Raw genomic sequence first — 15137 nt, 5'->3', positions numbered from 1 at the left:
TTTCCACTGTTTCCCCATCTATTTCCCATGAAGTGATGGGATCAGATGCCATGATCTTTGTTTTCTGAATGTTAAGCTTCAAGCCAACCTTTTCACTCTCCTCTTTCACTTTCATCAAGAGGCTTTTTAGTTCTTCTTCACTTTCTGCCATAAGGGTGGTGTCATCTGCATATCTGAGGTTATTGATATTTCTCCCAGCAATCTTGATTCCAGCTCGTGCTTCTTCCAGCCCAGCGTTCCTCATGATGTACTCTGCATAGAAGTTAAATAAGCTTGATTGACTTTATGGTTGTTCTAATTGTTAAATTTAAAGTTCTTTTTTTTTTTGCAGATGTTCTATCAGGTTGAGGTAGCTCCTCTCAATTCCTAACTTGCTGGTTAAATGGATGTTGGATTTTGTTAAATTACTCTTGTTGTCAGTTAATGTGACTGTTGTTGTTGCTGTTGTCTAGTCACTAAATTGTGTCCAACTCTTTGTGACCCCATGGACTGTAACCTGCCAATCTCCTTGGTCCATGGGATTTCTCAGGCAAGAATACTGGAGTGGGTTGCCCTTTCCTCCTCCAGCGGATCTTCCCTACCCAGGGATTGAACCCATGTCCCCTGCTTGGCAGGAGGATTCTTTACCACTGAGCTACCTAGAAAGCCCTAAGATTTATTTTAATGGGAAATATTAATGGTTTTAAAACCTTTGAAATACAAAGTTTCCAGAACTTAAGTGAAGTTCGCCATAGAAAGATCCAGATAGAGAGCATGACTGAACAATTATTCAACTCTATCAATAAGATTCAGCACATATTTCTTTTACTTTCCACTTTTAGTTTTAAAAACATCATTCCAAGCAGAATGAGACACAAATAACTCATATCCCATCTCCTAATGTAACTATTCTCATTTTTGGTAAATTTCATCCCAAAATTTTATCATATGTACATCTGTGTTATTTAAAAATTACAGTCATGGTGTGCACACAATTTTGATTATTTTTTTCCTCTCAACACTGGGTCATAAGCATTTTTCATGTTGCCACAAAGTCTTGGTAGCCCTAGTTCTGATATTTTCTTAATGTGGAATTCCTTTAATTTTTTTGTTAATTAATTAATTAAGCTGCACCAGGTCTTAGCTGTGGCACTCAGGACCCTTAGTTGCAGTATGTGGGGTCTGGTTCCCTGACCAGGGGTTGGATCTGGGCCCCCTGCTTTGGGAACTCAGAGTCTTAGCCACTGAGCCACCAGGGAAGTCCCTGGAATTCCTTTAAATAGGAAGCTCCCTTAGTGCTTTCAAGTGCCATACCATTTACAAGACATGAAATGCACACCGGTTTCCAGGAACATAGTTATTATGTTAAGTGAGATAGAACTACAAAGAGGTTGAAAGGAAGCTAAATTACTCCCTTTGTTAGCAGGGAGTGGTAATGTGTAAATGTGGACTGGTAAGCCAGTATATCTTTTTTTCTATTTCCCCCTTCAGGAAAGCAGTCAACTCCATACTAAGTTTCTCAACCAGGTGTCCAGATGAGTTACAAGGTGTATCACAAGTGATTGTTAATGTTATAATATAATTTGTGAATGATTTGCTCTCACCACGCATTGGAGGTAATTCAGGTCACTCTCATTTCTGGCCCTCCCCAGTAGTTTTGGGAGCTCAGTAAGGAGAGTAGGAATAAAGCTGTATGTGGGGACTGGAGACCAGCAGAAAGAGGAAGGACAGAATGTAGTTCCTTTCTCCTCTGGCCCCTGAGTTACGGAATCTCATACACTTCCTCTCCATTCTGCAAAGGACAGGTCAGAATTCCTTCATTAACTCTGCTTTGTGCTTATCACTGCCCCAGAGGCAAAATGCCATGTAAATTAGCTGTTGTTACTGCAGTATTTTAACAGACAGTAAACTTGAGCACATTGGATGAGAAAGGACAATGTAAAACCAGTAATTGTGTCCTGCAGGTTTTTAGTCTTAGAAGTCACCAGGGTCGGTTTTTGGATGTCTTATCACAGATGTTGATTCAAAAGCCATGGTCATGTAATTTCTATTTTACCAGCAGAGTTGGTATTTCACATCTTTTATTAATAAAATTGACTAACAGTAGACCTGAAAAATTAGATCTCATGTCATTTTCATACCGAATTTCAAAAATCACCAAGCCCCTTGACATGCTATGTAGTCCGAGTGATTAGAATGAATGAATTCCACACATATCTCCTTAGCAGGCTAAGTCCTCCTAGTTTATCCCTGTGTCCTTCCAGTGCTCTCAGACCACTAGGCTGAGAGAATATATGTCTGAGACTAGCCAGTGTCACATATTCAGATCCCCCTTCAACCTACATTTTGAAAGCAGAAAGCAGTCACTGATCAACACACTGCCTGACAGTCCTTTTTCTTGAACCCATTCCTGCCAAATCTCTGCAAAGTTGAAGCAATGCAGTCACTAGCTTGATGACTTGATAGCTTAACTCCTATGGCTCTTTTGAGGTTCTTTTTGCAGCTACTTTCTTCTAGAGAGCTATTAGGGTTTCAGTCCTAATCATCACAGGAGAAGAAAACTTTTTTTTTTGTTAACAGGGAGATCAAACGAGTCAATTGTAAAGGAAATTAACCCTGAATAGTCATTGGAAGGACTGATGCTGAAGTTGAAGCTTCAATACTTTAGAAACCTGATGTGAAAAGCCAACTCATTGAAAAAGATCATGATGCTGGGAAGGATTGAGGGCAGGAGGAGAAGGAGGGGGACAGAGGATGTGATGGTTGAATGTCATCATCGACTCAACGGACATAAGTTTGAGCAAACACTGGGAAATCGTGAAGGATAGGGAAGCCTGGTGTGCTGCAGTCCACGGGCAAAGAGCCAGACACAACGGAGTGACTGAACAACAGCAACAGATGTGAGCCAGTGAGCCCTGAGGGAACTCAGGAAGGAGAAGAATACCTGCCATCTAGCAGCCATCTTTGCAGGCTTCTCTGGTGGCTCAGACGGTAAAGAATCCACCTACAATTTCAGGAGATCTGGGTTCAATCTCTGGGTCAGGAAGATCCCCCGGAGAAGGGAATGGCAACCTACTCCAGGACTCTTGCCTGAAGAATCCCATGGACAGAGGAGCCTGGCAGCTATAGTCCTTGGGGTTTTGAAGAGTCAGACACGACTGAGCGACTGAACAGCAACAAATGATGACACAGGGTAACTGGACTTATTGTGGTGATCATAATCAAATCGTTATGTTGTGCACGTGAAACTAACAGAATGTTAAATGCCAATTATACCTCCTCCATTTGAATTCATTTGTTCAGCAAATATTTATTGCCCTGCTGGGTGTCAGGCTTTGTGCTAGGTGCTGGGGTACAGAACTGAGGCTAATAGAGAGGGTCTCTGCTCTACTGGAGTTCAGTTGGCCGGAGACATGAATGAAGTCATCACAGTCTGCATGTACTGTCACAAAGAAGCTGTGGCTAGAGCAGCTGAGCTCTAGAGAGCCTGGAAGAGACACTGCTGCTCTGAGGGAGCCTCCTTTCAGAGGTGACACGGGGCTGAGCTCCCAGGAGGAGCGGGCATTCTTCTCGAAGAGCCGTTGGGCACTGGGGAGACACGGGGCTCGGGGGGATGACAAGGCCAGCAGCATCCCCAGTGGAGGTGCAGTATGTACAGACTCTGTGGTGCAAGAGGAGCCGGGTGAGGCAAAGGAGATGAAAGGAGGCCAGCGAGTCTGGAGGACGAGACTGGAGTGGGAGGGGGTGGAGGGAGGGAGCCGACTTTGAGGAGAAACGTGGAAAATTTGTGTTTAGTTAAGTTGAAGATGTTTATGAGATATCCATGGGGGAGAGAGAGACCAGCTAAGCAGTAGGATGTGCTCTTTTCATGTGGAGTGGACATCATCTGGGAAGTGAAAAATTACTGGAGAGCTCATGTAATTCCAGAGAGTCAGCCCTCGTCCTTCCGGCTGCAGGAGTTTGTTCATCTCTGATCTGCAGTGACAGAGTGGTTACCAAGCAACGCCCTTCCCTTCTTCTGGGTACCTGACTTCTGCTTCCTTGGGACGTCTGCTGTTGTCTCGTCTCTTGTGTCTTCTGGAGTCTGCCAACTACCATCTACCTGAGGAGGAAGAGCTGATTGGCCCATTTGGCCACGGGTGGGTCTGGGGAAGGACTTTGACATCTCCCATCTGCTGGCACATGGAATGAGTCAGTGGCGGTGGTCGTGCAGCAGTGAATCTACAAAGCCCCACCCAATGGTATACTTTAAAATGGTGTGTGAATTTTAACTTGGTTTGTAATAAGTATAGGAATTGATCAATTATACTGTGATGTATTGTGATGCTTTGAGTCAGAAAATCTGGGTCAGATTTTCTTGTGGAGTCATCCTTACCCTCTACCTCTAGAATCAGGAGAAGCTATGTTTCCTAGATGGCTATGAATATTAGACAGGATAATGCTTGCGATAGACTTGGCTATCTGTAAAAGACCTGGGAGCTTTCTTTATTGCTATGGTTATGGCATGATTTGGAACCCCTTTGTTTATTTACTTGAAATATAGTTTATTTACAATGTTGTGTTCATTTCTTCTTATAGCAAAGTAATTCAGTTACATACATACCTTTTCAGGCTTCCCTGGTGGCTCATCAGTAGAGAATCCCCCTGCAATGCAGGTGATGCAGCAGCCACAGGTTTGATCCCTGGGTCAGATTCCCTGGAGGAATAAATGGCAACCCACTCCAGTATTCTTGCCTGGAAAATTCCATGGACAGAGGAGCCTGGCAGGCTACAGTCCATGCGGTCGGCAAAGACTGGGACACAACTGAGGCAACTGAACAGCAGTAGCAGAATATCCTTTTTATATTCTTCCCCATTATTATGGTTTATCACAGGATACTGAATGCATATTGAATATAGTTCCCTGTGCTATACAGTAGGACCTTGTGGTTTATCCATCCTGTATCTAATAGTTTGCATCTCCTAGTCCCAATCCTTCTTTCTCCACCCCTTGTCCCTCTTGGCAACCACAAGTCTCTTCTCTATGTCTGTGAGTCTGTTTCTGTTTCATAGATAAGTTCATTTGGGTCATAGTTTAAATTCCACATATAAGTGATATTATATGATATTTATCCTTTCTGATTTAGTATGATAATCTCTAGATCCATTCATGTTGCTGCAAGTGGCATTATTTCATTCTTTTTTTGTGGCTAAACAATATTGCATTATATATATCTACCACATCTTCTTTATCCATTCATCTGTCGATGGACATTTTTTTACCTTGCTTCCATGTTCTGGCTATTGTAAACAGTGCTGCTATGAACATGGGGTACATGCATATTTTCAAATTATAGTTTTCTTCAGATGTATGCCCAGCAGTGGGATTACTGGATCATACGACAATCTTAGTTTTAAAAGACACTCCAAACTGTTCTCCCTAGTGGCTGTACCAACTTACATTCTCACCAACAGTGTAGGAGTGGAAGCCCCCTCATTTTATTCCTGCATTTATAAAGCAGCTTCTAAGTGAATTGCTCTCTACTGAGGCTCTTTGAGACGACCTTGGAATCCAGAGAAATCCCCAAACTAGAGTCATGGCAAAGGGGTGAGTGTTTTCCCAGCTGCCAGCCCTGCAGCCAAGCCTGGTCCTGGGGCGACACTGTGAAGCAATCGACATCTGTGTCACTCTCCTGGCCTGGTTGTCTTCGGGTTATCATTTCTGCGTCTCTTCCATGTGCTTCCTCAAGTTATTCGTGTTTTCCAAAGTGAGCTCATCATATTAATCATATTAGGGTGTGAGTGGCCTGTTTAAGTTGCCTTTGTATCTCAAAGGAAGACCAGTAAAGCTAAGAGGGAGGAATCATCAGGCCCTGCAGAAAAGGCAGGGCAGGGGAAGCAGAAGTTATTTTGAAGCCGTGGTGCCTTCCTGGGCATCCGTGAAGTCACCCTGATTCAGGGCCCATCTGGTCTCCTTATCCCAAGGCCAGCCTTGCTTGGCCTGTGCTGACTACTGCCACTGCTACACCATATGGAAGAGGAGATCAGGAAAACTGCTTCAGTTTCTTACTCTCCTAGGGTTAGGCTGTGGGCCACAGCAGCTTGGGCAGAAGCAGGGTTGATGGCGGTTGGTGGTGGCGGCAGGGTGTCATTACAACACTAATGAATCACGGCTGGGCCTGGCTCTCTTCTCTGACTCAGCTTGAAACTTCTTTCTGTTAACAGGAAGCCAGTAACCAGTGAAGTCAAAAGCTTGTATGAAACTCTGGATTGGAAACCACGGGGTGCTTTTTAAGCTTCTGTTTCTAAAATAAGAAGGGAAGCCATCAGAGAGAAGCTTCCCTGTCTTCTTTGATGCGGAGGGACTGGGTTGGTAGAAGGTTGATTGTGAGTCCAGGCTTTTGTTTCTTATGAAATGAAAAAATTGTCCAGGAGTTTACAAAAACAGGAAGCTGGCAATGAGTGCTATTGGAATTATGTAAATTAAACAGTTGCTGTGGAATGCAGGTGGCAGTCTGCCTGTGGGAAAGACTGGAGAATGAGGCCAGATGGGAGCAGCCAGGTTATCCAGTGCTGTTAAGGCACTGGCAAGGAAGCTACGAGGCAGGGGGGCAAGCTGTGGGGCTGTGGTCCATCACTGCCCCGGCCTTGTCAGCCCAAGGCACTGCTGGAACAGTGGGGCAGCCCACGGGCGGCAGGGAGTAAGGGCTCTCTGCGTGCAGTGTGAGAAAATGAAGATGCTTACATCTCTCCAGGAGAGAGTTCTGTCTTCTCATGGATATAAAGGATGGAGCCACATGAGTGCTGGAGGCCCCTTCTGTGCACAGGTTCTAGAAGGCCCTAGCAAACTGACAGCGGCCAAGGGGCCTGGGAACTCAAGCTGTGGTGTATGCTCCCGTCAGGAAGGGAGCTAGCAGCACCGTGATTTATCAGTGGTTCACACACTTGGGGAATGGAGACACTTTGTTTTGGCTTGTTGTTCTGGGGTGTATTCTTTTTCCTACCCTTTAAAAGTATTGTTAGTTCAAACGTTTAAGTCATTTGAAATGCACTTTGTTTTAGATTAAAAAATTTTTTAAATTCCTGCTATTTGAAACTTCTAAGACAGCTAGATAGCCTGCTAAGGTATCATAGTACTAGGATTTGGGTTCTCAGCTGTATACTGGATGCCCTTGAGGGCAAAGGAAAGGCCTTTGTACTGATAAGAGGAGTATTTTTGCTTGCTTACCGCTCCCCACTCTGGGCAGTGTTGACCCCTGGGGGGTACTTGATAAAATTTCCTTTCCCCAGACTCATTACTAATCACGTTTTCTTGCTTCTAATCTCTCTTCCCTGCAGTCTATCACTCATCCTTCCATCAGAGTTAATTTCCTTAAGCACAGTGTATCGTGTCACCTCCCTTCCTCAACAATTTTCAGTGTGGGTCTCCCCACTGCCTACATATAAAGTCCAATACCTTAGTATGAGTCAAGGAAAGCCCCTCATGATTTAACCCCTAATTCCTTTCAAGTGTCAATATCTTTTACAGTCCTCCATGTTCCCCCATGCCCCCAAATTCTTGCTATACATACTTTGAGGTCATCTCTTGAACATCAAGACATGAAAAGCTTGGCTTATACAATCCAGGGATTTATTTGCTTCTGGGGTAAAAAAAAAAAGGCCATTATCTGTCTGAGCTGCAGGCAGGGCTTGATCCCGCAGCTCAGCAATTTCCCCAAGGATTCAGTTTCTTTTCAACTGATTCTCATGGTCCCAAGATGATTGCCAACAACTCTTGGGTTTTGTGCTTCTTTGTTCATGTCTCTAAAGAAAAACAGAATGTCTGCCCCAGCATTCCTAATCCATCTTCAATCTGATTGTTGCTTAGTCTCGTCAGACTTTTTGTGACCCCCTGAACTGTAGCCAGCCAGGCTCTTCTATCCATGGGATTATCCTGGCAAGATACTAGAGTGGGTTGCTGTTTCCTCCTCCAAGGGATCTTCCCAGCCCAGGGATGGAACCTGTATCTCGTGTGACTCCTGCATTGGCAGGCAGATTCTTTACCATTGGGCCACCAGGGAAGCCCAATCTGTTTAGACTTTGTTTATGCCAGCTTTTTACTCCTGTGGTCAATGGGAGGTGCAGCTACAAAGTTCCTCCTTACATCAGAAGTTTTCCCCAGAACTCTAAATGGACATTGGGAACTGTTGGGAAGAAGGAAGACAGGCTGGAACCTAAGGAAGCATCCAACATTTTTCACTCCCTACACCCTGCACCTTCTCCTTTCTATGCCTCCCCCGATGCTTCCATTGGCTTCCACTGATCACAGTGCTATACATGCTTTAAAACCTTGCCCAAGTGCCACTGCTATGTCCCTTCTGTTCTCCTGGTAAGATTAATCCTTCTTCTACCCCCTACCTCCCCCAGGATACACCATACTTCTAGCTCATATGTAAATGCATTTATTCTGGCTCATATGTAATTCTGTTTGGCATTTGTCTGGGGCAAAATATGCTATGTTTTCCTGTACCCTCGCACTCAGTACTTTTGTGGCCAGATATGTGGTTTTTATCCATACCAACCCATTCTCTGACACCAGCTGGGTGTCCTACAGTTCAATTCAGTTCTGACACTATTTTCTGCCTATAAATTTAAGGACTCAGTCCCACAGACTGTCCCACTTCAGATGCTAATTTCTAGTCCCAGACTGTCACTTGTACTTCTGATCAACTGGCTATCAGTTGTGGTTCCCATGACCTCCTATTTAGGTTTGATAATATGCTAAAATGACTCACAGAATTCAAGAAAACATTTGTGTTTACTAGCTCATTATAAAGGATATGATAAAGGATATGGATGAACAGTCATATGAATAGGTACATGGGGAGAGGTCTGGAAGGATGCTGAGCATTCAGGAGCTTCTGTCCCTGTGGAGGTGGGTTACACCATCCTCCTGGCACATGGATGTGTTTACCAGCCTGGAAGCTCTCAGAACTTTGTACTTCAAGGCTTTTTGTGGAGGCTTCATCATGTAGGTATGATCGGTTGGGAACTCATTTTGCTGTTCCTTTTCCCTACCCAGGTGGGGCTGAAAGTTCCAAGCTTCTAATCATGGCTTAGTCTTTCTGTTGACCAACTCCCCATCCAGGAGCTCACCACGATTCATGTCCTTAGAACAAAAGATGCTCCTAGAAAGTTCCAAGGGTTTTAGGAGCTCTTGTGTCAGGAATGAAGGTCAAAGACTAGGTATGAGTTAAACCGAGACAGAGACACCTATCTATACCTTACTACTTTATAGCATTATATCCAGTTGTTCATTTGTCTGACTCCTCCAGTGAACAGGAAGACCCTTGAGGTAAGGGGAGTCCTACTTGGCTCATTGTAGTGTTGAATGGTCATGAGTAATAATAATATCATCACTGAGAGCTTTCTGTGCAAAAGGCACTTTTTAAAAAATGCTTCCCAGAGAATTTTATTTAGTCTCACTTAGAGTCGGACACGACTGAGCGACTTCACTTTCACTTTTCACTTTCCTGCATTGGAGAAGGAAATGGCAACCCACTCCAGTGTTCTTGCCTGGAGAATCTCAGGGACGGGGGAGCCTGGTGGGCTGCTGTCTATGGGGTCACACAGAGTCGGACATGACTGAAGCGACTTAGCAGCAGCAGCAGCAGTGTTGGCAACACAGTCAGCAGTAGTAGAGACTTGAACCTAGATTTTTCCTGCTCCAGAGTTCATGTTCTTAAGCGTTTATCATGTTTATGCAGAAATTTGCGAAGAGATACTTTCCTAGAAGATAAGTCCCTGTAAAGGTGACTCTGAGCGGAGAAGGTAGAGGAGGGCAAGGAGGTTGAGGCTCCCTGAGAAACTGAAGGGATGGTATGGAGGAGTGTGGGGTAGGGATCAGGCGAGTAGAGGAAGCTACGTGCTTTGTTCAGGATGGTTTGCCAGAGAAGAGTCTTCCTTTCCGGTACTGCTAATGGGCAGAATGGGAAGTGCTGCTGAGTATGGCACCCTGACCGAGGCTTCTGTTTGCTTGGAGTCCTCACAAATGAGGGAATCAAGTCATTTGACTGGCTCGATGAACTGGAAATGAGAAACCCAAGTGACTGTCTACTAAGATAAAAGAAGTGGTGAAACTTCGTTGGTGGTCCAGTGGCTAAGACTCCACGCTTTCAACGCAGGGGGCCTGGGTTCCATCCCTGTGCAGGGAACTAGATCCCACATGCTGCAGTTAAGACCAGGTGCAATCAAGTAAATTAATTAATTAAAAAAAAAAAAGAAGTAGTGAGACTGTGTCCAGATATTACCTATGAGAAAGCAGCCGGCAGCAGAGGGCTTCTCCCTGTAGAAACTCCATGCTGATGACTTCGAGGGAGGAGACGAGGGGCCTCTCTGGGAGAGAAAGCCCAGGTCTCCTGAAAGGTGGCAGCAGTGCAGCAGGAGCTGAAAACCTGTGATCTGGAGACTCACTCCTTCCTTCATAACTGAGCCCACATTGCCTGCTTCAGGGCCCCCTGGCTTGGGAGAGCAGAGGGCAAAGCCTTTGCCCCTATGGAGGTGACCTTGCATTAGCCATTCCTGGGGAGGTGATTTGCTATTCCTCCAAGAAGAGTTAGGGCCCCCTACAGGATGGGGGCCAGGTGGATGGAGCCTAGTAATTACTGAGCACCCTCCTGCCTGTTTTTCCTGCTAAGTTCTACATAAACAATCAGTTGAAAAAGACTGTCCCCTTTTCATAGGCTTTACCACTGGGTGTTTTCAAAAGCAATTTAAACACTGGCAAACATAAAGGAAAGCTTTTATCCCTTCTCTAACCACTGAAAGGAAGCGGTGGATTTAAAAACCATATGAATTGCAAGGAACAGAGCCAGAGAGACAGAAAAGGTGGAGGGGAGGGTGCGACAGATGATGAAAATGTGTGAGCTGATGGGGGGGGTAGAGTGGAGGAGGGCAAAAGTGGGGGGATAGGTCCTAGGGAGGTAGAGAGGGGAAGAGGGCAGGAAGGCGGTGCCAGGCTCCGGAGGAGTCTGTTCTAAAGCACATGGCTCTCTGGGGGATAGAACCCCGCCTGGGAAACCTGGGAGACTTCCGCAAGGATGAAGTCACCATCCTTTTGGGAAGAGGATATGAAGGAGGATGGTCTTTATTTTGTCTTAAGGGCCAGTCTGCGGTTTAATCCACAATGTAGTAAATTTGGGGTAAAACTTAACTTTGATCAGTTAAGATTTCTATTTGTTAAGCAGAGTCTGAGACACTGGCCTCAGGCTTGGTTGAAAGCTCTGCTGGCAGCACACATGGCAGCCTCTTTCTCCAGCGTTAGTCTTTTGGCCAGTAATTCCTCTGTCTTCTCCTCCCTGGCTTTTCTTCATTCGCTTTGTCTCTGTCTTGCTCCCCCGCTTCATTTCCTTCCTCCAGGCATGGGCAAAACCCCGGGGTTCCCTGCGGAGGGAAGGCGATGCTGAAACTGGTGCTGAAACTGACATCCCGGGCCTCCCAACCCCCAGGGCCTCACAGGCGGTGGCCCAGGGGAGGCCTGTGCCCGAGGTTGTCCAGGCCCAGCCAAGTCCGGTGCCTCCTCGGTGCCCACCCACAGCACAGGGGCGGGGCCCCCTCCTAATCTTATCCTTGCACAACCCTGCCGTGACCGCACACGGGAGCCTGGTATTTAATAAGGGGAGTTGGAGTGCGGTCCTCCCACGAGGAGAGGCGAGCAGGAGACTCTCCCTATTGAAAACACAGCTGTTGCAGAGGAGATAGACAGGAAAGCCGACCCAGCCCTCTGGCAGAGGCCTCGGCGGGAGTGCCAGCTCCTGTGAAATAACAGGCCCAGCCCAGAGGCGCAAACATGCGGTCCTGGCGGTAGCCAGGCAACCGGTTTCCAGGAGGGCGGGAGCTGGAGACCCCTCCATACCGGGAAGGCAAACAGGCGCTCCCTTCTTTCAGGGAGTCCCATCTTATACCTGGTCGGAGGAAGGGGACTGGGGAGGCCTGTCCTGGGTGGTGGAGGGGTAAGCAAGGGGTAGGTGCTGCCAACCTGGTTTGGTTCTAATGGAGTAAGCTCACTCAAGTTACTTGCTTTCTTTGAGATTCACTTTCTGCCTCTGAAAAATGACAATAATACTTGCCCTGCTTACTAAATGGGTTGTTCTGAGAACCACGTGGTTGAATGATGTCTTCCAGAGTTAAGATCTGGGCTCAGACTCTACTGTTGCCACATGTTAACTGACCTAAACATCTGTTTTCTCATCTGGGAAGGACGGTAATAGAACCTGCCTCATTAAGGTCCTGGTGAGGCTGCTGCTGCTGCTGCTGCTAAGTCACTTCAGTCGTGTCCGACTCTGTGTGACCCCATAGACGGAAGCCCACCTGGCTCCCCCGTCCCTGGGATTCTCCAGGCAAGAACACTGGAGTGGGTTGCCATTTCCTTCTCCAATGTGTGAAAGTGAAAAGTGAAAGTGAAGTCGCTCAGTCGTGTCCGACCCTTAGCGACCCCACGGACTGCAGCCTACCAGGCTGCTCCATCCATGGGATTTTCTAGGCAAGAGTACTGGAGTGGCTTGCCATTGCTAGAATGAGCTTAATACAGTGCCTGGTTTATTATAAAACTATACTGTTACTTTCTCAGTCATCTCAGACTCTTTGTGACCCCCTGGACTATTTAGCCCACCATGCTCCTCTATCCATGGAATTCTTCAGGCAGGAATACTGTAATGGGTAGCCATTCCCTTCTCCAGGGGATCTTCCTGACTCAGGGATTGCATCCTGGTCTCCCACATTGCAGGTGTATTCTTTACCATCTGAGCCACCAGGGAAGCCGTGGTTTATTATAAGTTGTTCAATAAATGTGGCCTCTTGTCATCATCAAATGCAAAGATTTTGTGTAAGCATTTTGTAAATTCTGGTGCATTGTTTAAAATGTGGGACATTATTCTTATGTGTGAGGCCAACTGAAATTCTGGGTTCCAAGCAGTATTTTGTAAAGGAATTCTCTTTCTGGTTTCTTTTCCCCTTGAGAAAGTTTCCCCTTTCTTTCTGTGGTCCTTTGGAGTCTTCAGTGGGAGGCTTTTCCTGTGATTTACTCACTCTGCGTCTTCTGCTGGTCCAAATCCCACTCTTGTCTGGAGCCCAACTCAACTCCTTCAAGAAGTTTTGAGTCACTAATCTTCAGTCTTCAGTTCAGTCGCTCAGTTGTGTCCAACTCTTTGTGACCCCATGGACTGTAGCACACCAGACTTCCGTGTCCGTCACCAACTCCCAGAGCTTGCTCAAACTCATGTCCATCGAGTCGGTGATGCCATCCAATCATCTCATCCTCTGTCGTCCCCTTCTCCTCCTGACTTCTATCTTTCCCAGCATCAGGGTCTTTTCAAATGAGTCAGTTCTTCATATCAGGTGGCCAAAGTATTGGAGTTTCAACTTCAGCATCAGTCCTTCCAATGAATATTCAGGACTGATTTCCTTTAGGATTGACTGGTTTGATGTCCTTGCAGTCCAAGAGACTCTCAAGAGTCTTCTCCAACACCACAGTTCAAAAGCATCAATTCTCCGGCACTCAGCTTTCTGTATAATCCAACTCTCACATCCATACATGACTACTGGAAAAACCACAGCTTTGACTAGATGGACCTTTGTTGGCAAAGTAATGTCTCTGCTTTTTAACATGCTGTCTAGGTTGGTCATAGCTTTTCTTCCAAGGAGCAAGCATCTTTTAATTTCATGGCTGCAGTCACCATCTGCAGTGATTTTGGAGCCCATGAAAATAAAGTCTGTCACTGTTTCCATTGTTTCTCCATCTATTTGCCATGAAGTGATGGGACTGGATGCCATGATCTTAGTTTTTTGAATGTTGATTTTTAATCTAGGTTTTTCACTCTCCTCTTTTACTTTCATCAAGAGGTTCTTTAGTTCTTCTTCACTTTATGCCATCAGGGTGGTGTCATCTGCGTATCTGAGGTTATTGATATTTCTCCCGGCAATCTTGATTCCAGCTTGTGCTTCTTCCAGCCCAGTATTTTGTATCATGTACTCTGCATATAAGTTAAATGAGCAGGGTGACAGTATACAGTCTTGACGTACTTCTTTCCCAATTTGGAACCAGTCTGTTGTTCCATGTCCGGTTCTAACTATTGCTTCTTGACCTGCATATAGGTTTCTCCAGAGGCAGGTCAGGTGGTCTGGTATTCCCATCTCTTGAAGAATTTTTCACAGTTTGTTGTGATCCCCACAAAGGCTTTGGCATAATCAATAAAGCAGAAGTAGATTTTTTTCTGGAACTCTCTTGCTTTTTCGATGATCTGGTGGATTTGACAATTTGATCTCTGGTTCCTCTGCCTTTTCTAAAAACTAGCTTGAACATCTGGAAGTTCATGATTCACGTACTGTTGAAGCCTGGCTTGGAGAATTTTAGTATTTCTTTGCTAGCATGTAAAATGAGTGCAATTGTGCTGTAGTTTGAACATTCTTTGGCACTGTCCTTCTTTGGGATTGGAAAGAAAACTGACCTTTTCCAGTCTTGTGGCCACTGCTCAGTCACTAGTCTAACTCCCCCTTAATTTACAAGACTGAGTTGTATCTAAGTCATATCTGTAGATTTAGATTGCTGGAGTTCAAAGCCGGTATTTGAGCTCCGTGGCCTTGGGTAAGTAACCAAATCTTGCCAAGCCTCATTTTCCTCATCTGGAAAATGGTGAATGAGTAACGACTTCATTGGGTTATTAAGTGGATCAGATGAGACCCTGTTTCTGAATTCTGCATGTGTTCACCACATTGTAAGTGCTCAGTTGAAGTTCATTATGACTTTTATGTTGCTAATTGCCTAATGTCAACATTTTTGTATCCTTGTCTTGACTTTAAGCTCTTTAAAAGCAGGTATAAGTTCTGTTTTCCCATCATATCATGAATTGTGGTGTACATGTGTTGGATAATCAATAAATACCTTGGATACATTTTCCTCCCATTTGAAAAATAAGCCAGAAGGCTGATTATTTATTTATTTATTTTTGGTTGCCCTGGTCTTTATTGCTGTGTGTGGGCTTTCTCTGGTTGCAGCGAATGGGGGCTACTCTTCCTTGTAGTGTGTAGGCTTCTCATTGCAGTGGCTTCTTTTGTTGTGGAACACAGGCTCAAGGAAATTAAGTTGACCAAAATTACACAGCTGCTAGGATTGAGAATCCAGTGCGGGTCTGTTTGACTTTAAG

The 15137-nt window shown here is 45.4% G+C and overlaps 1 protein-coding gene across 7 annotated transcripts in view; it reads left to right on the top strand.

Moving 5' to 3' along the window:
- CNIH3 (cornichon family AMPA receptor auxiliary protein 3) overlaps window positions 1–15137 on the top strand; it is a 278751-nt gene that overhangs the window by 38451 nt on the left and 225163 nt on the right. Inside the window, exon 3 of one of the 7 annotated variants that reach the window (XR_016039649.1) lies at window positions 2560–4533. The exons of the other annotated variants lie outside the window; for them this stretch is intronic. The gene's annotated coding sequence lies outside the window, so the exon portion shown is untranslated. Of the gene's footprint in view, window positions 1–2559; window positions 4534–15137 lie in introns of those variants that run through there. 7 annotated transcript variants of the gene reach the window in all.

The sequence above is a fragment of the Moschus berezovskii genome, chromosome 17 (assembly GCF_049115385.1).
Source record: "Moschus berezovskii isolate FMDL1 chromosome 17, NW_MosBer_1.0, whole genome shotgun sequence".
NCBI lineage: Eukaryota > Metazoa > Chordata > Mammalia > Artiodactyla > Moschidae > Moschus > Moschus berezovskii.
This window is presented reverse-complemented; position numbering and strand designations above follow the sequence as displayed.